The sequence below is a fragment of the Amphibalanus amphitrite genome, unplaced genomic scaffold (assembly GCF_019059575.1).
Source record: "Amphibalanus amphitrite isolate SeventyFive unplaced genomic scaffold, NRLGWU_Aamphi_draft 000113F_arrow, whole genome shotgun sequence".
In the NCBI taxonomy this organism is placed as follows: Eukaryota; Metazoa; Arthropoda; class Thecostraca; order Balanomorpha; family Balanidae; genus Amphibalanus; species Amphibalanus amphitrite.
The window spans coordinates 956,771-978,649 of record NW_024881608.1 but is presented as its reverse complement, the minus strand read 5'-3'; the positions used below and the strand labels follow the sequence as shown (position 1 = coordinate 978,649).

The window sequence follows — 21,879 nt, the reverse complement described above, 5'->3', positions numbered from 1 at the left end:
TCGAAAGGTCAAGGTCAAAGGTTGACCTCAGGTCACGTGACCTCGAGGTCATCATGTATATCATTCGATGCGTCTTGACGAGCTGAACACAATGAGACCATCCACGCGTCTGTATCTTGTTCCTGGACGGAGTTATTGGCCAAAAACCTTTGGTGACCTTTGATGACGTCACATGACCTCAAAGCTGCCCAACAGCAAAACAGACCTCAAGGTAGTGAAGGTTGATCGTATATGAAGTCATGTATGGTATATGGGGCCATTCCGACCCGTTTTAGTGGTAAAAACAGGGAGTTGATTTTTCCCCCATTGACTTAAAATGGGGAGGTCGCGAAATTGACCTGACCTTAGGTCACCGATATCAAAATTCCGAGATATACAAATTGCACATACTGGTACCCTAACTAAACCCTGAAGAGAAGAAATTGATCGGTCAAAAACTCTAGCTCTGGCGTGATTGCAAACTTTTCTGAGGTAGCGTCACCAAACCGCCTCTGGTGACCTGACCTGAGGTCAGATCAACTCAAAATTTTTAGACATGTTGCGTAGAAGCCTTTTAGGAAAAGTCAGAAAATTTGAGCTTCCTAGCTCAACGCGTTTGGGAGATATAACCAAAAAACCTCAGGGGGGGGCTCCTGAGGCCCCCCCCCCCGCCAGGAATAGGGTTTAGTGGTAATTTATTAGTTGACCAATCGTCGTTTTGAACGAAATTTCCTGTCAGACTAGTTCAGGGCACTGTTGTTCACTGTGCCAACATCATTCTGACATATTGCATCGCTTATTGCAAGATAAGCTAGCTGTTTGCAAGCAGCTGCAAGACGTAATTTAAAATCATATCCAATTTTTTAATTAGACTTTTATAAAAACGTTATTTCGAGCAGCTAAAAATGAACATTTTATACTATCCTCTGATTACTCATCTTTTGTTCCATATAGGTGCTTTGCTGCTTTTCCCTGCTACTTTTCGAGATATGCGCCAGTAAACCACATGATGTAGGGGCAATTGTCACCTCGCCGCTCTACTGAAGGCCCGGCGCTCTTTAAAACGCTGGAAGTTGTGAAAAACAAACGCTTATAATCTAAATAAAATATATGTCCCTGAGCTCAGAATTGATCAACGCACACAATGCTGTCAACATTTCTGGGCCAAACTAAAAAATTTAGTCATTATTAACCCCTAAACACAAGTCAGTGATAATCAACAACAACTTGCTCTTTAGTTAGACAGACTTTTTGAGAAATGTTACTTCGAGCCGTTAAAAATGGCCATGCCATACAAACCACCAATCATCTTTCTGTCATGCCCTACTCGCAATTTTTGCTAATGCCTGCTACTCTTCGAGGTCACGTGACCTCACCATTAAAAGTGAATGGGGAAATAAGGAAACTGTTGTTTTTGCGCATGGAATGATTTCAAACTATCTCAAGCACACGGAATCGTGATTTCGTGCACTCCTTGCAAGATCCGATGCTTTACTTTTGCATTTTTTACCTTCCGTGACGTCATTTATGACGTCACACCGGTCATAGGAGTTTCTCGTCAATAACTCATGATCAAATTGAGCCAGCGACTCGGGAAAGCCACCAATGGACTCGGGAAGACCTCCCGAATCGAATGATATGCGATACGACCTCCTTCGATTAAGTTCGTGGCCTGATGGGCTCTGAACTGACCTTGACTCGAGGTCAATACCTTAAGTTGACCTCACCCGAACAAAACGTATACCATTCGACGCGCCTGAGCCAGGCGAACACGATGGTGCCAAAATCGCTGCTCTGCGGCCATTTTTTTGCGAAATTATTTGCCAAAAACCAAACCCTACCTTGGGCTTTTTGACTTCACCTCAGAGGTTACTGGTTGACCTGGGACCTTAAAATCGGGTATCAATCGTTCCGCCTTGAAACGGCGCACACGCTTGTTTTTTCCGCGAGGCTCTAGCTCCATAAGGGGCGAAACGGCAAAAAGGGGTCGTACCAACCCTCCCCCTCGGCCGGCCGAGGGGGTGGGGGGTCCGACAATAGGTCCGGCGAGGGTTAAGCAGCCCCACTTCGTTTTTAGCATGTTTGCTTGTCACTGAGATCAACAACTCAATCACAAATAATTTCTAGCACTTTTCCGGACCCCCGGCCCAGTGTGGACGGGTTCAGCCCGGTGACCCACTGCAGAGTGCTCGCCCAGACCAATGTCTCCCCCTAATTCCTATCATCCTTCCGGCCCTGTGATGGTCTCATCAGACCGAAAGGGCCTTGTCCAATCCCTTCAAAAAAAAAAACAACAACAACAACAAAACAAAACGATGAGGGTACGGTTTGTGAGGCGCTTTTCAGTCCCGCCTTTGCCATTACCTATCCTTACCATGAATAAAACAAAAGAAACATGTTCTTTTCTCGCTTGAAGAGTATTTTCCTTAAGCTTATTTACCTGAACAAGATAAACCTAAAAAAACTTTATCATCTCTCTGTAATTTCGGCATCTTCTTCCACTAATTTACATTTCAACGCACAGTTTTAGCTCGTAAGCTGAAATTTACCAGACTTCTGCTTAGTAAAAACGCACAGATTCAAAATGCGACACCAGCTAACACGACCTTCTTTCTGATGCTAAACCCTAAATAAATAGACACGGTGGAAGACATTTTTAAAAGAATGAGGCCAACGAAAGTCAGTGTCACCCTAAAGGCAAAATTTATTCGAACTGCGAGTAGGATAAATGGCGCTTGAATTTGAAGACCTCACGTCACCCCATGCCAACGCAAACAAATCGTCTCACTGGGGGAGTCTGACTGCACCCCTGCAGACCCTCCCGGGGGCATGGATCAGCCCCAGCCGACCAAGGCATTCAGCATGAGGTTATTTACATCATGTTGAGTAACGAAAGGCGATTGTTGCTGGACTGACGATTTTGAGTAAGCTGTTGGAAAAATCAGTACCGTACTCCTGAATCCATGCAAGTGTTCCACTATAAATACAGTATCTAAAATTTGCCCCTTCATTTTACATTTTTCGCGTGCAATCTCTTCTGCCCGTTATTTACCATACTCCTCCGGTTCGATGCGTGCATTGCGAAGGCCGTGGTGCAGGACTGGCGCGCACAATACCTACCGGGGAGACTAATGGGAGATATGCGTGACGCACATAACAATTATCAGCGTCTCTTATTCTCTTCTTTCCATTCCATTCGGCTGAGGAGCATCGGCTCTGAATAAGACATCCCAATCAGACGCCAGCCAAGGCGTGAAAATACGAAACATATAAGTACAGAAGTATACAACAAAAGCACAGGGGAGATCAATTTTAAAACGTAATAGCTAGATTTGTGTAGACTGTAGCTGCATGCAACATAATTTGTGACACTGTGGTGACACCAAACAATATCTCAATCGGAACCGCGTCAGCCATGCATACAAGCTTCCGATTAGGCAGACATTAATGCTAAACCAGCTGTGGAAAGGCTGAGAGCTGGGACGAGAATTACGATCGGTCATATATTAACCAGTCCCATTCTGAACCGGGAAATTCCAAGCACGAGCCGCGAACTAGATTGGGCCTGCTGGTGCACCCACATACAACCTTTTAACTCGAGCCTGATGAGCAATTTCATATTCCAAACACGACGTTGCAAGTATTGCTCCAGTTTCCCATGATTTTCGGCTGTCATTTACTGAATAGCTCGATGTTCATAGACACCACATAATTTATCGATAGGTACTTCACTACTCATCAGACGGTGTCATGGGCACTTGATCATTTTCTTATTCTCAGAAACTTTTGATAGATGAACTACAGCTGCAATTAATGAACTTGGATAACCTCTCCTCTCCATGTCCTCTGCCCATTTTTGCACATTCTCTCTGTCGGAGCATCAGTATCCATTGTTTGATGGAACATTTCCTGGCGCCAGACATCACGTCCAAATGACGTCACGTTTCCAGACGCTGACGTCTTCTGACGGCCCCTGGATGTTGTGTTTCACCTTTGGTCGCCGTCGGCATGTCCAGAGGGCTGCTCCCATCTGGTCCGGGTAGCCGACTGACGCCCAAATTAGCGAACACCTCTCATCGGGCCCCTCGGCGGCCTCATTAATATTGATGCAGAGTAGCGACTGCCAAAGCTGCTGCGGCTGCGGTGGTGAGGGTAGCGGGGTGTGGTGGAGAACGCGGGGAGACTGTGGTTAAGGCGGAGAGACTCTGGATAAGGCAAGCAGACAACGGAGTCGGTAGCGGAAGAGGCGCCACGGGCAAACGAGCGAGAAAATTATGTGGCGTAGCTTCTTACTTCTTAGATTGGAAGAGAGCCTCAGGAAAAATAGTGTTTGCCAAAGTGGGATTATCCGAACAACCATCAACATATCTAATAAAAACGCATCGACAGCACCACAAGCATCCTACAAATGTCTTCAGCACCACCGCAGTACCGACTGCTCCCTGGGGAGACTCCTCCTGTGTGTACCGCCTACTCCGCGAGCCCCGCTCCCCCTGGGGCAGTACTGAGTGTCCCGTAGACTCCGCCGACAGGCCCATGTTTTATTCAGACGTGTCTACATACTCCTGTGTCATGCTGGCCACCCTCGACGAGGGATTTGAGGTGATTGTCTGCGGACTGCGCGTGCGGCGGTCAGAGGGGCGGCGACGCGCAGGTCAGGGAGGAAACGATGCTGAAAGTCAGCACAGCAAACGCACTAAAAGTCATCAGCATACATAGGCAGTCGTCGCTCGTCATTTGATGATGTCTAAGCACAATTGGGTCGCGGCTTTAACATGGGCTCGGAAGGCATCACCTCAGAAATTAATTTACCAGTTCTTCCCAAAGCCATGTGTTATCCATAGCAAATAATGCAGCGTCTAATCCAAGACTCGGGTTAGTGCTCTGCTGCGACTCGACTTCCTCATCGGTCCACATCTAGTTCACCCGGCCGGCCGAGACGGCCATAAGGACGCCCTGAGAGCGCCACAAGTGGTCGGCTTTAATCAGAGGGCCGCCGCATGACCCGGCCGGTCACAGCCGCCGGCCGGTGCGCCACCAGTCGTAAACGGGACCCGGCGCTCTAAAACGGCACTGCCGTCTCGGGCGACCTAATTGAACTTCCCACCACGAGAACGATGATAACCCACGCAGCGACTTCAATTGGGACGCAGTATGGGCACTGTCGGACGTTATCCTTTGAGAGACGGGTTCTTCCTGTGGCCGTAACAGCGTGTACCGTGAAAAACATCTGAACAATATCGAGTTATGATCAGAATAGTGTATCTTATTCTTTATTGATATTTATTTACTTTCGATATTGACTCGTCAACATACAAAATTGTCGCTGTTCAAATCGTATTTTTGTTACAAATGAACTGGGTAAGAGGGCAGACAAAGAGTGCAATGGTTATGAATTTTCGATAGAACCAGCAGACAGCAAGCTCATGCGTTGCCCAGAATCAGTCAGCGTCAAATGTCCTTCTACTCCATTGCGCTTCGCTTTCCCTTTCTCTGGATGATGGTCTAATGTTGCTTGTAAAAGAGTTCTACTTTCCAGACGACATGGCTCTCATAAACTGCGTGCTGTCGAGTTATGTGGACCGGGCAGCGTATGAGATGTTACTACCGCCTAGGCTCTATTGTTGAACCCACGCAAGAAGCTGATGTGATGCCGAGGCTCCTTAGGTGGGAAGTACAAGTACTTAGTTTCATAACACTCCAGCCCATACATTTCAACGTTAGTAGTAATCTAGCGGCTAAAGTGCAACTACACTTTGCACTATTTTTAAAACTCCATTCAGTCGCGTGCAAGACATGTTAATTTTACTAAAAGGGCACTGTTGCCGTAAAGTGTGCAGGAAACAAAGACCGACGTCCGGCAGAAGTTCCATTCATAAGCTTGATCTAGAATGAAATCAGCAGCCGTATGGGCGAGCGGGAGCGGTTTTAGCACAACAATGGGCTGCGACGCGCAGTGGACGGTCATTAAGATCAAGTGGACTATGCACATGGTTTGTATCACTAACTGCCTCATCTAGTGGTCGTCGTTTTCATGCTGTATCTCCTGGGAAAAGGACGAAGTAGCCCATGCAGCATAGTGCCACTATTATGAATAATGAATAGGGTGGCACTTAGCAATAGGGTGAATTTTATTTTATCCGATTTTTAGGTGTGCGGGTGGTTTTCTGGTTCCATCTCCGTAAAAAATAATGTGTGCAAATTGACTTTGAAAAATATTGATATTTGGGGGTCGCGAATTGAGGTCAAAGTTTACAGTTTTGGGGGAAAATCAACTTTTTTTTTAAACTGTTTAAAACTTTTTTGGAGTAACATATGCGGTCATCAAACGTCATTTCCGACGTATTTTGGCCTTTATTTGTTAAGCAATTGCTTATCCCATCACTTCCGGCCGGTCGTAGCCAGTCCAGGTCAGGCCAAAACAGGTCTGACCTGGGCTGTTTTACCCATGCCAGGCCTGTTTTGGCCTGCGACCGGTGCCCTATGCGAGACATGTCCCTTTTCTGCCAAAGAGAAGGTGAAGAAGAAGTTGGAGTCAACCAATCGCAGACGGACGAAAGCAGAGGCGAGAGTGTGCATTGAGCTGCACCGGTCTATTTTGATTTCGGGAAGTTCTTCCGTGGGCGCTTCTTCCGTCTCTAGAGCCAGTGCCAGCAACAGATTTACCCGGCCGTTGCGGCGCGCACACGAAGAGAACGTCTTCGACTATGGCGACCGTTAGAGAGTCTAAACGTCGACTCACTCCTAAGCGCATGGGGGCGAGCGGGCGTCCCCAACAGTGAACTAGCCTCGACTGGACACAACTGTCCAACCGTAATGTGTGAAGAACACGTGAACCTGCTATCAACTGCGGCTCGGAACTTAGGATACGTTTTCGGCTGAACCGCGAGTCCTGAACCGCGAGGGAAGGAGCGTCGACCGATTCTTCGTGCTGGTGTTGGAGAGGGGGGGGGGGGCAGGGTGTCGAAGCTCATCGCCGTTCCCAAACTCCCGTCCATCCAAGCACAGGTCATGTGCTCACAGCACTTGGGGACTAGGAGCTGGAGAAGCGGATCTGCGGCCTTTTCCTTCGACACCACGACGGCGAACAGCATGCTGGTGAACGGAGATTTAGCCCTCATCGAGCAAAAGTTGGATCGGCCCTGGATCGGTTCACCGTCGACGACGTCCCGGAGTGGGACGAGCTGCTGGTCAGCTTCCGCCGCTTCCTCGACTACGCCCAGCTCCGGGAAGACTACCAAAAACTTCTGGAGCTCTGCGTTATTGCTCTCGGTGGAGTTCCAAAGCACAGCATCCGCTTCTTTGCCCCAGAGTACTCCACTGAGTTATGTGGATGGCAAAGGCCATCCGCCCTGTGGATATCGTCCTCTTCAGGGAGCAGTTTCAGCTGACAGCGGCCGAGGCCCAGGTCATCAGACGCGTTGCGCTGTCGTTGTCTGCACTCTGCACGTACGCCGCCGCCGCCGACGCCAGGTCTCGGACTCTACTCCCCGCTACTGCGCCGGCTCGGGACCTGACCTTCGTGAATGCGCTCTGCACCTACCCCGACAAGGAGCTGTCGAAGGCGACAGTCCCGGTCTTCGGCCGTCACCTGTAGTACTTAAATGATCGGCTGGTGACTGGAGCTTTTCGACCCAGACTCTCGGGATTAATCAAGTCATGGTGTGGGTAATAGACTTGCAGGAGAGGGAGGACGAGGACCCGCCCCACAAGCCCTTAGTGGACACCATGAACGCCGCTCTCGCGACCAAGACGTTGGCGAGCTTCCTCACACCATCGTTCAAACAGCTCTCAAGGATTCATGACCTGGACGCAGGGCTCACCATCAATGACCAAGACCACTGGGAGGACAGTAGTTACCAAGCCGCAGCTCGTGTGGTCCGGGAGCTGCGGGTGGTGAATGATTTCACCAGGCGCGGTGTGGCACTGATGTAGGCACTCATGAAAGACGAAGATAAGCGCCAGTTCTTCCTCCATGTCGTTGAAGATCACAAAACGCTAGCCTGAAGCCCGAAGATCGGCTGCAACTGCTACCCAGGCCACACACAAAGGGATCTGGGTGTCCACTGCCCATGATACCCCTCCCTTCAATGAGGCGCCAATAATCTACAAAAGGGGGAACTGGAGTAGCGTAGTACATAGACCAATGGTCCGGTGTGACCGAAAAGGCGTGGAATATCGATAAACAATATGAAAATGACTAAGAAATGCCTTATTATCATCCAAATACAGTTACACAGCAAAGTCAGAAGAGAATTTGATGATATCGAAATTTCCTACAAAAATATAAACTTTGACCTTGATTCGCGACCTCTAAATATCAATATTTTCCCACAAAAATTTGCCTACCTTATTTTTTACGGGAATGGAACAGGTAGACCACCCGCACGCATTAAAAATCAAAAATCGATTTTTAAGTGCCACCCTAATAATGAAGCTCTTACGGCTGCGGCGGGGCCATTCCGTCCAGTGTATAATTTACAGAGGGACGATATATCATGAGCAGCAGAGACAAGATGAGCCGGATTGCAGGCCAGGGCAAAATCATTACACTGGCAGCAGCCACAGTTTGATGTTCCACACCAACACCCCATGCCACAAACGTTCGTAAAATTAAAACAGAATTAGAGCTTGAGTGATGCTGTTCTTCATTTTTTTTCATTCATCAATTATGCCTACCTACTAAAAATATCATCAATGTACCAACTTTGAAACGCCTCACAATTAAGTGAAAAATAAAATCACAGATTGACATTAAAATTTTGTCATCTTCAACACGTCCCTGTGGATTTGGGATCAGTTTTTTAAGCGTAACAAGTTATTTTACAATTCACACGACAAGCACGGATTAGTTTTGAGTTAATCAATTCTGAATTATGGACTTCGCATAGTCAAACGTGTTATTCAGCCACGAGCTCGAAACATCTTCAATTCTAGTCAAAATCTCGTCTCCAATCATTTTCAGCCCATCGCTCACAGTAGAGAGTTCGTGCCATCTTCACTTTGTGCCGGCGGTGCGGGAGGAGGGGAAGGGGAGGAGCTAGAGCGGCTCTGCGGCCACCCCCTTGCCTACCCCGTACGCGTGGGACGAGGCTGGGCGCCCACCCTCGCCGTCGACAGCGCGTCGTTAGCGCGCGGCGGATGAGAAACGGCCCTCTCCACGGTCACAATGGACCCTCTGTCCTCGCAGGCAAATGCTGTCACACGGCAGAGCGGCGGCGATCGGGCGTGATGTAATTTATAGAGGCGATTAGAGCCTGTCGTGGACATGGGGGATGTCTGTATAGCAGCAATGGTGGGGTTGGTAGTAGACCGTCTTGAGTCTGCTACCATAGGTGGCTGCGCTTTCAAGGCAGCTGCACAGCCTGGGCTGCTGCCAGAGCTCCGTGGGAATTGTGCGTCGGTTACAGCGCGTTTTAGCCAAATGAGGCCGCTAGTGAGCCGTGCCGGGCAGCTGCTGGCTTGTGTCCGACCCGACGCTCCCAGTATTTTCCAGACAAATGAGCCTTGTGAACCGGACTTTCTGTCGGCGGCGCCGGGCGAGCCTTCATGTCAGCGCCGTGGACACATGAGCCCGGTTATGAGGCCGGCCGGCCGTTCGGATGGACCGAGCGACGTAGTCGTCGGACCAGCGCCGTTAGCGACGAGTCGCGACTCGGCGACCGTGAAAAACGGCTCATCTGCATAGCCGGGTGCTGTGTCACGGTTCGATGTTGACAGGGCGGGTCATGTGGCGAACGGCGCGCGGGCGGGCGGCCGAATAGCCCGGGGCCTATGTTTTATTTGGAGCCGGCGGTCGATGGTGACACGACGCCGTCTGAGCCGGTAAAGCGGGGACGAGCAGCTATTTCGGGCTCCGATCTTCTCTCCCAGATGAGCATTTACAAAGTATAGCAGGCTGCAGTGCCAGGAAAAGGTCGCCACTGGATAAGTATCGATGACCAGAGTTCCCTTTTAGCAGTGTTTTGTTATGAATTGAATACGAGTATAAGCACTGTTTGCAGTTTTCATTATAACATCATAAGCGTTGTTGAATGTTTTATATTCCAAGAAAGGCATCATTATGCTCTGTCTCAATGTGCTGCGACATAGGTACCTTTTATTATACCAATTATATAAAACAAAAAAAAAATGTTCACAAAAATATGGTAAGCTGAAGGGGTTTTGGTTCTTAGGAACAGCAATAAATGCTTTCATCGTTGTATCCTGAGCATTTAGAAACGAAAAAGTCTCCTGATCTTTCTCGACATCACCATTTCTGTCCTTGTTCTCTTTCCCGTGCATCGATCTCCTCTGCTCTCCTTCCTGCTTGAGAAAAGGCATCTTCTATAAAGACCTCCCGAAGACGGCTGAGCGAATTCTGCTTCGTCACGACAAAATAAATCGGGTCAGCTAATAGTATTAATCCACAATTTCCAAGCTAGCTAACACAATCAGAAGAGGGCATCGAGTACCATAGCTGGTATAGTGAGCCGGACCCCTCGAGTTGATGATAAATATGAGCTAGCAAATCATGTTTTAATCCACAAAATCTTGTTAAATGCTCTTGTCATTGTCAGGAGTGCATCTGCTTCTGTTACTCGGTGGATTATCGATAATGTCTGCGTCGTTCCCATCGCTTTCGAAGCAGAACAGAACCAAATAGAGAGATGATGCAGAGGCGTCTCTCAAACAGTAATTCAGGCCGCGTAATTAATTTCAGTTCGGAGGCTGAACGGACTTTGATGAACGACGTTAGGCCCGCCAGATGCGGTGGGAAGCGGGAGCAACAACAGCAGATATCGAGCCGATCTTGTCAGTCTCGGCTCGGGTGTCGCTCAGAACCCTTTGCTGGCGACGTGACCTAATACAAAACCATGCAAAACATGTGGGGACTACTCTCAGTTATTTTCTATATCGATCCATCTGCTCAACCTCCCCCTGCCCCCCCCCGCTACTTCGTCCCACACCCTGAAGCCAGCACGCCCAGATATGATAAACAGCTCAGACAGGCATTAGAAAGCTGTGTTCCCTGAACAAAAACACCTTCCTGAACCATCCTGAATACCGCCCTTCGCCATCTAAACTCAGCTAACACAACACAGGACTTCGGCCGATGTTCTCAAGAGAAGACATGATCGTTATCGTCGTTATCATAAACCGTCTCAGGGCTCAGAGGTGGAACCTGAGACATGACTGGATCACACATCGATTAGAACATTAGTTAGTAAGGCGGTGATTTTGGCACATAGCAATGAAATACAGTTTCTTGGTCAATCCGCCTATACGTCATTTCACAGCAACTTTCCGTAAGAATTGATGTCTGATAAGGGTCCATGTCATCATAGGAAAAATATTGAAAAGTGTCCAGTCACAACAATCGAAAAATGCAACTAGACATTGAACAGCAAGTGGGCCGGTATAAGCAGTCATTCTATATGCATATTAATTATAAATAACATTTTTTTCACAGTAAGACATGGTAGAAGTTCTAGCTAAGAGCAAGTACCTAATGTTTTACGTTTCCATGCTTCATTGGTGCTGCTAAAACACAGCACTTAGATTATAAGCATTTTGTCATTTTAAAGATAACTGATTCCTGAATCCTGATTTATCAGCTCTAAATCAGATGGCTTGTCGTGCATTAATGCAACTTGGGTAGACGGCTTATGCATGCTGATATATTTTGACAATTTACTCAAGTTAGATGACCCGGCAATGCCGGCATTAAACATCAGGGAGCAGTTATTAGATGGCTCATGACCAAATGTATTTAAACGAAATTCATGAAAGCTAAATTTGAAACCGAATCTTTGAATAGCCATGTCCCTGCATATCTTAAACTTCTCTTTCTTCTCCAATATGGGATTGGATATTCGTAATAGCTGAGCTAGTGTAACATCTACGTCACCCCAGTTATATTATTACAATGCCGCAAAATGCCGGATGCAAGTGGGTCCCTTTCAGATAAAATAATCAGAGTTTAAAAAGGCTAAGGTATGCAATAACAATAGAGCCCAAGACTCTATGGATGAGTTGAAGCTATGGTGACATAATTTTTTAGGGAGCCAGAACGGCAAGATAATGGCGTTATCTTATATGGTTCATCCAATTAGCATCAAACAGGCAAAAATTGGAGCATGTGTACATGAAAGCATTCAGGAGGAAAGCATAGGAGAGCTTGATCAAGTATATTTTGAAACGTTACATGTAGGCCATCAAAGTGCCATTTTGACATCACTTTGCTGTGGTTAAGCAGCCCGTGGCCGCGGCCGAAACCGCACCAAATGAGAGCGACACGACACGTCACAGTGCAGTCCGCTCGGGCGCATGATGCAACGGCTCTGCAGCATTGGAGCTGAGCTTCAGCCGTAGTTATTTCTGCCCGGGCGGCTGCGGCCGCGCCGGTTCCCAGTAGCGCTAATAGGCCGCGATTCACCAGCGCCGGCAGCCCCGGGCGTTATTAAAATATGACCGTCCGTAATGGCGCCGGCACAGCGTGCGCCAGGTGACACGGCGCCTCGAGGTCAGCCGGCCACCCACGGGTGACCTCAGTGCGCTCCAACAGAGCTGAACAGGACTGCACCGACGGGGGCGCGATTCGTACCCATTGAGCGGGTGACCAGGTCATTCAGGGGTCCGGGTACGTGCCTTTGGGTGAGGTGCATTTCGGGAATATGCAAGAGCCTAATGCTGCTATTCATGAGCTTTTAGCCTGGAGCTGTGTTCATAGTTTTAATGAGCGAGGTGCCGCACTCAAATGGAACGTCGGAGCTTTCCCGCACGGAGAGCTGAGAAGATGAGACATTTCTTCTTGGAACTCACGGCAAGAGAAACACCCTGGTTATGAGGAAGGATGCAGTTATTGCAGATGCATGCACAGAGCAATGAGCATGCACTATTCTCATATGTGAGGTAACGCAACAAAATGATCGAAAGGCTAGGGCTAGTGAATGTGGCATTTTATCTTTTATCAAGGTAAGCTTCAAATTATTCACTCACATATGTAACTCATGTTTTATACCATTGCATTCCAAAACAAGATTGGTACAACCTTCAGCTGAGAAAATAAAACATCCGGATTAAAAATGACTACCAATCTAAATTTGCAGAACGAATTGCCTCTTCCGACATAATTGTTTGGCTCGCACTCCAAGCTGACAGTGACGCACTCTTGTAAATTGATTTTCCAGCTCAGCCCGGGTGGATCTCGGCGCAGGCTGCCCTGCACACCGGTCCCAGCGGCCCTCGGAGCCGCGCTCCCGAACGGGGCACGGACCATAACCTCCTCGCCGGGCCGACAGAAACGAACGCCCGCCCATTCATCGCAGCCGGCGCGGACTGCCGCGGAGCCACGCGCATCTACCGAAACAAATCACTTACATCGGCGAGGCCGGTCCGGAAACATTCGTCACTGTTCGGTGCCGGGGGTCCGCCAGCGTCCGCCGCTCCTGCCATCCGTCATGGACCGTTCCCTGTCACTGTCTACCCCTTCCTCCGTGTGCCGGCCGTCTGTGGCGCCCTTTAGCGCCGACTTGCCACTCCCCTGGCCGCGCGCCACCGTCTGCTCTCTCTCTCTCTCTCCGTCTGCTCTCTCTCCCTGATCACCCTGCGCCGTCCTCCGGCCGCCGATCGGTGTCGAGCGATCTGTGTATCTTGCTCTCCACCGCGCGGCTGCCGCCGCCACGCGATGTCTCTCCAGCGGGTGCCCAGAGCCACATATTGGAATATATGGGGTTAATCTGGCGAAAAGGCGCTGTCCATCTCGCCATGAAAGCCGATAGCCGCTGAACGTTTGACGGGCCGAGTCAGCACCCGAAGGGCGCCGACGGCCGCCGCGCCATCAGCGACCATGGCCAGGACCATCGACGTTTCTGTCCGACGACGGTCGGCGTCGGACGTCGTCGACCTCGACGGACCGACCGAGAGTGCGGCTGCGGACCCCGGACCGTCACCTTCCGGGGTGCGGGCCCGCCATTTCCGGCGCCGGGTGATCGGCTTCCGGGCCGCCCCTGGCCGCGGTACCGGGCGGCGCGGCGCAGACCGTTTGCGCCTCATTTGCGCCGCGGCCGCTCCGCCGGCTTGTGGCGGTGGTGTCCACGCTGTTCCACATTGAGGTCCACCTCTCGGCCGCAGTCCGGCGGCGGTGATCGATCTCTGAACCCGCCGACCCGCTCTGACCCGTTTTCGAGCCCACTCTCGTCTTCTATCGACACGGCCTTCCCATCGGCCGTCGGTGACGACTTCCGACCGTGGCCTCATCAATTGAGAGACGCACACAAAAAGCGCCACTTCGAGAACTCGAGGCCATGCGCGCTGAGCGATGGTTTTGCTGAGGGCCCATCGAGAATGGGCGGTGAACGGTGGATCAGTTTCGACCCTCCCGGCTGTCTGTTTTCTCTCGTCTGAGCATTTGAGGAATGTGTAGGCAAAGCGTGCAATGTCGCTACTTCTTGCTATGGCTGCTATGCAAGATAATTCCGGACTTACGGAGATAAACAGAACCGACGAGATTCCACGACAGATATTGGCTCGCAAATTCCTCAGTTATCCGCCGCTAGCGCCCCAGAATGGCGCAGGCTCTCAAAACAAAAGCCGGGTTTTATTTTCCTGGATGGACCGGCTTTTCGCCCGGGGTTCTGAAGGATATGACGGCACCACTGCTAAAGAGGCGTGCGTGGTGCATTACAGACATAAAGGGCAGAGCGACCGTTGATTTAGTCAATGGCAGAAGTCTGGTGTGTGTGTTTTTCCAGTTCACTTCTAATATAATTCCATTCTTCACTGCGAAAAAGGCAAATGGCAATCACCGTTTTACTACATTAGGAGATAGAGATTACGACAAAATGAAAACTTAGGTCTCAACAGCTTACTTCTATGTAATCTTCAGCTTCCTCTGACGAAAAGGAAAGAGAAGGAGGAGGTTGAGGACAAAAAGAGATAAATGGGAAAATTATGACCTAGAAGGCTTGCATAAACAAGAAATGTGGAAAGTAGATTAATTAGTAAGGAACTTCTGGGTGACAAAAACAGCGTTTCCTTGTCAATTTACGACGAGTTTGTGGTAGACTCACTCAACAATCGTAATGAACCAGCTCAGCTTATTGTTAATCAAGCCAGTACCGCACCGATTACATGGTGTTATGGCCACGCAATTAAGACCACTTTGGCCCAACGAGGTCAGAGATGGCGGCGGGTCATTGAGGCCAGCCGTGCTGCCGGTCGGGGGCAGTCGATGGGTCAGCGCGACACGCGTACCCACCTCCCACAAAGGCTGAGCTGGCGCTGCTCCCAGCGCTGGCGCTGACGAGTCGCCGCCCTGGACCTCGTCCGTCACCCCATCGCGACGCCCCCGCCCGGAAGCACACCGCCGCCCCCGCCCGGAATCAAACTGCCGCACCCGCCCGGAATCGAGCGTCTCGATACCGGACGGACGACACACAGCGACGCCGCCGCACCACGACACTGCTCTCAACCGAACCGACCGCCGACCCACCGCTCACCGAGAGGTCACAGCACACGTCGCGCTCGACGCAGTCCGTCGGTCACCGCACCGCGTCGACCGGTCCCGTCGCCACCGACGGCTGAGCGCGACTGGCGCGGCGCTCCGCCACTGCCGCCGCCGCGCCGCCACCGCCGCCGCACGCCGCGATTCATCAGAGGACCGACTGATCTGAGAGCTGCTCCGTGCGCCGGCCGCCGGAGGTGACACGCGCTGGGTGCCGGGAGAGGCGGGGCGGGGCGGGCCGGGGCGGGCCGGTGGCAGGGTCCGCCGCCCCAGGCGCATACAAACTGCCCCGGCGGCGGCCAGCACGCGCCGGCCCGGAGACGGACGGTGCCCGGTTCTAATGACGGCGGCGGCAGGCGTCAGGCGCCGCCGAAATGAACGTCACCGGCGGCAGAGAGATAAATCTCCCGTTAGCGCTCAGTGTCGCGGAAGCAATTGCTACCTTACCGAGAAAGACGGCCGGGAGACCTTGAAATTGATAAATAAGGCAGGTATTGCCTCGGAGGCCATTTGTTGATCAGCTTGAAAGCGGAACTAACTTGACTTGGGAAAGTTTATGACGCGAGGTCATTTGGGCAGGATTCAGACTCTTCTATTTTTTAGATTCGAAATGGGAAGTCGGTGAGTAGTTCATTGGCGAGAAGAGCCGTGTAAAGGAAGTTTTTAATTTCGTTAGTAATTAGGGATACCATTCACTGCGCTGAACTCGCAATCACGGCGGATCCTGAAAAGTCGAATTCGTATAATGAAATGAAGTCGCATTCATTTACACAGGCTTTGAGCCTGAGGAAATGTGGGCCACCTCTACTTCCGATTACCGTTTAATGCAGCAGCAATTTTTTTGCGATAGGTAGTTTATAAAGCTATCCTAACAACGTATTGATTGCTGTCTTTACATTCCCTATGCCTCGTTAGTCCATCTGATGTGGTCCATTTTTAGTCCGCTATCGGATGTAGCGCTGTAGCATCTGCAACCCCAGCGTCCCTAACCAGACTGTGTTTGGCGGGAGCAGTTGTGACCTGATCGATTCATCGACCAGACACGTATCAATGACACATAAGTCTCATATATAAACCGGCTTAAACCAAACATTGCAGGATCACTGCAGCATCCGGTATCCCTGTCGGTGAGTTCTAATGAGTGAAACATAACATCGGAACAAGATGCGGCTGAATATTGCATAAGCCTTGGATAAAATTTGCACTTCTCATGTAAAGCCCACATTATTCCAATATTAGCATGCATCGCTGCTTTTCACCACAGAAGCAAGTTCATGATCATCAATGCTTCTATGCGCAGCATGCCCGACGATGACATCGTATTGCATCAGTTGTCAGCTCATCAGTTCAGTATCAAACCGATAATGGGCTTACGGCGTCCTAATGAGCGTTCGTTTCAACAATTCCGCCCGATGCCGACCATCACAAAGGTCTCACACGACTGGGCGGCCGGCTTTTCGTGTCAAACGACCCAACTCGGCGTCATCACGGGCCGGCGAGCGGCGGCTCTGGTCGGGACGGGTGGTGCGATCGACGGCGGCCGCCGCCAATGGTCGGCCAGATTGGCCGGCCGATCGCCGGGCAGATGTCGGGGGGAGGGGAGGGGAGGGGGGCTGCTGACCCAGCTGGGGCTCATCAGCAGCGGCCGGGAGCTCCGCCACCGATAGACGACCGCCGGCGCCGCCACACACACGGCGGTAAACATGCAGACGTTACATACACAAACAGGTGGACGGGCTCAGTGACATGGTGCAACGCAACGCTTCTGCGCTTCGGCGCTGGAATTTATGGCTGCTTTAGAACCCGTGTGTCGTTTGGAGACGACGAATGATGATCAACTACCAAGCCGTTGATCAAGTTCTTGAAATGCTGACGAGCCGGCGAGTGACGAAGGCATGTTCTTGAAGGAACTTTATCCGATTCTGATACGATCCGGAGCCTATACGGGACTTTGTGCGACTCAGCTATATTCCCCGGCGCTGAGGCCATCGTCGACCCTATCTGCTGCACAAGTTGTGAGCTGCAGCCCCGCTCGTTTCCGAGCTGCCGACTAGACCTTCCGGAGCTCAGTAGTGTCGCCGGCCTACCGCCGGAAACGACTTTTAAAAACAGGCCCTGTCTGTGCGGCTCCCGGACAAACAATTCAAAACCAAACAGGCGGAGAGCGGCGCGGAAAGTTGGTACCGGCTGACATAGTCAGGCGGGCCGCCGCGCCGCCCAGACGGCGCTGCAGGATGAAGTACGAGGGAGGGGAAGGAAATGCGACTGGGATATCGTGTTGTTGCCAACGAAGCAACGTTTAGTGTGCTCGTCCTACTAGAAATGAGAAGAAAACAAAACCAAAATTATGGTGAAGCACAGGCATCAGGGGTAATGTTTAAAGTCAGGAATGTGATTATCTATAACTTATTTGGGCTTGGGTAATTAATCTAAAAAAGAAATATGTCGACGCTTAGTTATTCAATGTATCAGCGTGATATATACCTACCTCGCATCGCAATATAGACTTGCCTTATGTTTTCATAATGTTTCTACAGGATTAACGCGTCAAATGATAACCAACGCTGTCGCCGACCTTGTCGTGCCTCTGGTGGAGGCCGGGACATTTATTGTAGGGGAGGAAAAACGTAGATGAATTTTGATGAATGTATTGAAGAATTCCGGACGATAGATGATGATGAACGGTAGACGAGGGTGAAATTGAAGAACGCAGAGTAGACAGGTAGACCAGAAAACACAGTAGCACTGTCGATGGTCACTGTTGTCCGCCGAGGCGGACATACCGGCGCCGCCGCGGACGGGGGCGCCGTCGGATTCACTCGCAATACGCCGGCGCGCGTCGGGGCCCCGGCGAAATCGCGCACTGCCACTGAGCTACGCGCTCAGTGGCGTTCACTTTGGCAGCCCACTGGGGGTGCCCGTTCACTTTAGCAACCCGCTGGGGGTGCCTGTTCACTGCGGCAATCCGCTAGGGATGCCGTTCACTCTGGCAGCCCGCTGGGGGTGCCGTCGGAATCGTGCGCGGTGCATGATTCCGTCACTTCACTGATTCCGGCGCACATCGGGGCGCCGGTGGAGCCGCGCACCGCCACCGAGGACTGTACTCGGTGGCGTTCAAGTGGAGACTGCCCGCAGCGTCTCGAGGAGCCGCCGCGGACACAAAGAGAACAATTAGGCTGTACATCTAAAAACACTCAGAAAGCGACACTGGAAACTGGTGAGAATAGTCTGAGCAGGCTCGCGCGGCACGTTCGGTTATACGATACGGTGCGCGGCGAGCACGAACAGCCGACAAGTGTGAAGCGATATCGCGAGTGACAAATTGTAGGCAATTAGAACATGAGACGAGAAACTAACACAAGAGCTGGTCCAAGGTCACGGGGCACGACCAGTACTGCGATAGATCACGCTTGGCTGTCAAATGTAAAAACGAAAGAGAAGAACAACAGGGCAGTTCATTTCGTCAGTGACAAACGCACTATCCTCCACAATAGGTACACATACCTACCAAACTGGGGCTCCACACCCGAAATGAATATTCCGATTGTCATGTTTGGCACATGCCTATAGCTGCAATGAATCGCTCTAATAATTTACATAGTCAAATGCAAAATCCTCCAAAAGTTTCGCTAAACAAATTGTTCGGGTCATGCAGCACCAGATCCATGGTAAATTGTCAAACTTGCTGAAAGGAAACAAGCAAATCGGGAAAGTTGCTACCAACAAAGGCAACTGTGATTCACGACTGCGAAATGTAACACACATTCAGCTTTGAATCATTTACTTGTAATTGCTGTCTTATTTATACATTATTTGACCTTATAAGGCATATGTCTATTAGAAGCCTTATCTCTTTCATTTTCCTCATCCTGTCCTTATTATGCTTCACCAAGAATAGCAGCTAATTCAGAGAGTCTGGGTTTCTGTGAGCCGCGGCTCATGACAGCTGCCGGCTCGTTACACGGTCTCGTGGGTGTTTCCCGCGCCCACCCTCAGCCGGCCTCCAGTGGTATAGGGAGGAGGCCCGCAAAGACCATCTCCGCCCCCACACGCAGGCTAATTGCGGCCGACAACTAAGCCGACTGACTAATTGTGGGAGCATTCACGAATTGTAGGGTGAGAGAGGGGGCACTGATGGGGGAGAGAGGGGGTAGAGCGAGCAGAGGTAGAGAGAGGGAGGGAGGACGACAGAGTGAAGAGGGCAGTGGATGGGAGACGACATGCAGTAGACGGTAGACGGTGGAATGTGGAAGATGAATTGTAGACGCAAGACGATGGATATAATTGACGGGAGACAGGAGCCTTGCACGGTGGACGGTGGACGATGGACGATGGACGGTGGACGTTGGACAGTGGACAGTGGACGGTGGACGGCTGATGGTGGAAATTGAACGGTGCAAGGAACACAGTGATGAATTAACAACGGAGAATGTGCAGCGGAAGATGCACGTATGGTATGATTACTCACTCAGGTCATTGTTCCGAGATGGACGATAAACGGTGCCGGTAAGGGCAGGCTGACTGCCGGCAATGTTGACGTTCAGCAGAACCACAGGTGGTTTATATTTGAGACACCGTCTCGAGTCAGTCCATCAGCCACGGCGAGCTCTGCCCTGCCGTAGTCCAGCTGGGGCGAGGAAAACCGGGCCCACCTGCTGTCAGCTGGCTCCTCGCCAGATGCCCCGCGGCCGCAGCCGCTCGGAGCCGGTCACGTGACCTAGCGCCCCGGGTAGCATTTGTCCGACCGACCGCAAGCCACGGTCGGTTGCCATGACGACGGTCCTCTGAGCCGCATGGCCTTGCTGTTTAGTAATGTCATGCCACGCGTCGCTGATATAATGCATTCCTTGTAGCACGTCGTCATTTGATGAGCTTATATGAGGTCGTTCATTGACTCGTATTGGGTGATCACAATGCCATTCATTTGATCCGAGAGGAGGCTGAAAATAAGAGTCCTTCTTCTCTGTTGAATAAGAAGTTGATCAGTGGCTTGGATTTTGTGGCGTCTGCGCATTGAGGCCTCGGGTACATAGGTACCTAAATAGACCTTGGAGCAAATGCTGTGGAAATAAGACAGACATGGGAGTGGTAGGTAACAAGTTTCATTCAATGGATCCAAGACGACAATCGACTGGATTTCGATACATTCTCCTGGCTATGAACATCGATCAGGTCACATATAGGTAAACGCCTGGTAACAAATGCAATTTTATTATAGCTTCTAGCTATAGCGCAAAACCTGGCTTCACGGTTCAAAGCGACCGTAACTCGGCGGAGATGCGTTGCGGAACAGTCTATCTTCAGGCGCTTACCGCTGCTGCCATCTAGCGTAACTTTTGTAAGTAAGGTACAGCCCTCAGCAGACTGCGTGGTAGGTATTATTTTGTCGACAAAACCGATGATAGCTCAAAGGCTATGCTATCAGTCGGTCGGAACTCACTGCAAATACATGTATGTATATGCGCCATGCTCCACTTCTTCGATTGGGTTTATCACTAGACAAAGTAGGTATACGCCTTGTGAGTTGTGTGGCAACAAAATGCAAAAGTTTGCTTTGGGGGCAAATATAAACATTTGGGTTTTGTTGCCAAACTGGATAGAAAATGAACATGATGATAATGTAAAGGTGCGAAGTCTCGCGCGTCATGCTGTTACGATTTCCGAGTGACCGATGGCATGGAAATCTGCAAATCTGCAAAAAAAACTGCAAGTTTGAAATTCCATATCTTCGAATTAAAGCATTTTTCGATGTTGTGAGTGCCCAAACCGGTATTTGCAGGCCATGGCCACCAATTTGGCTATCTCAACTCAAAACTAATGTTAAGGTGGGAGTGTCCCTTTAAGGTGGGAGTGTCCCTTTAAAGGGACTATCCCACCTTCTAAAATGTTGTTAAAACCAGTTTAATTGTGCCCGACTTTATAGATTGGATGACCAGGAACACGGTTCTGGCATTTATTTTTCATTAAACATCTTAGGCTTCCCATATTCCAAACACAAACTTTCAAATATGTGACGTCACAGCCCAAAATTACCTCCTTCCCCAGGCCACATTACTGTCATAAAGCTGATTCTTTTTACTCTGTAGGCACCACAACAAAGTTCAGACCAAGTTTTAAGCGATTTTTCAACGAACAAACCCATTTAAATCAGAATGACTAAACGAGGTGACGTCACACTAACGGTCGCTCCATGTTGAAGATAGGGCCTTGCACAAGGCCCATTTTCAAATGAAGGGAACGAATTTCTTCAACACCAAGAGGCCGCGGGGGTTGCAACCTAGATAGATAGTGGTTTCTGAACCTCGCCGCAAACTTGGCTATCTCAACTCAAACCCCATGTTAAAGGTGGGATAGTCCCTTTAAGCGTAATGGTAGGTAAGATCGACTCATACACATGGAAAAATAACTCCAGT

At 50.3% G+C, this 21,879-nt stretch overlaps 1 protein-coding gene across 1 annotated transcript in view; it reads right to left on the bottom strand.

The window, feature by feature from the left end:
* Positions 1 to 15,630, bottom strand: part of LOC122381086 (protein artichoke-like) — a 48,844-nt gene extending 33,214 nt beyond the window's left edge. The window contains exon 1 of the mRNA XM_043364860.1: positions 15,221 to 15,630. The gene's annotated coding sequence lies outside the window, so the exon portion shown is untranslated. The remainder of the gene's footprint in view (positions 1 to 15,220) is intronic.
* Positions 15,631 to 21,879: the final 6,249 nt, after the last annotated feature.